The sequence below is a fragment of the Belonocnema kinseyi genome, chromosome 7 (assembly GCF_010883055.1).
Source record: "Belonocnema kinseyi isolate 2016_QV_RU_SX_M_011 chromosome 7, B_treatae_v1, whole genome shotgun sequence".
Taxonomy (NCBI): Eukaryota; Metazoa; Arthropoda; class Insecta; order Hymenoptera; family Cynipidae; genus Belonocnema; species Belonocnema kinseyi.
The window spans coordinates 98,701,228-98,701,756 of NC_046663.1; positions in this window are offsets into that span (position 1 = coordinate 98,701,228).

Here is a 529-nt window from a genome sequence, read left to right on the forward strand (position 1 = left end):
AAACAATTTCCGAGCGTTATTATTGGTAATAATTAAGTTGCACGGTACCCAAGAAATCGGACTTCCGCTGGTTAGCTCGAGATCCCGTGAAACGCCTCCCACCACTCACCAATGCATCACCGCGTCTCGTCTATAATTGAACCGCTGGCGACCAAAAGGGGACACAGCCGGATTCAGCCTGAGTGTCAATTTTTAAATTATTTTTAATTTCAATTTTAAAGACTGATACTTGTATAGAATTTCAAGGCGCATCTTTTTTTCTTCTTACAAAAATTTATAGGTTTTGCAGTTTTTGAGATAATTGGTAAACAGTAGATTTTTTGAAAACGAAAAATTCCAATCTTTTTTCACTTCAACTTGCCCTAATTTAGCCAATTTTCATAATTTCCCGATTTCTCCAATACAAAGTACGTGTTTAAGTCTTCTGAAACTATCTAAGAAAGAAAAACGAGAAGATTGTAATAAACAAAAAAGTTATTAATTTTTTTTGAGGCAATGCAAAAATCATGAATTTTAGCCTTCAAGCGCC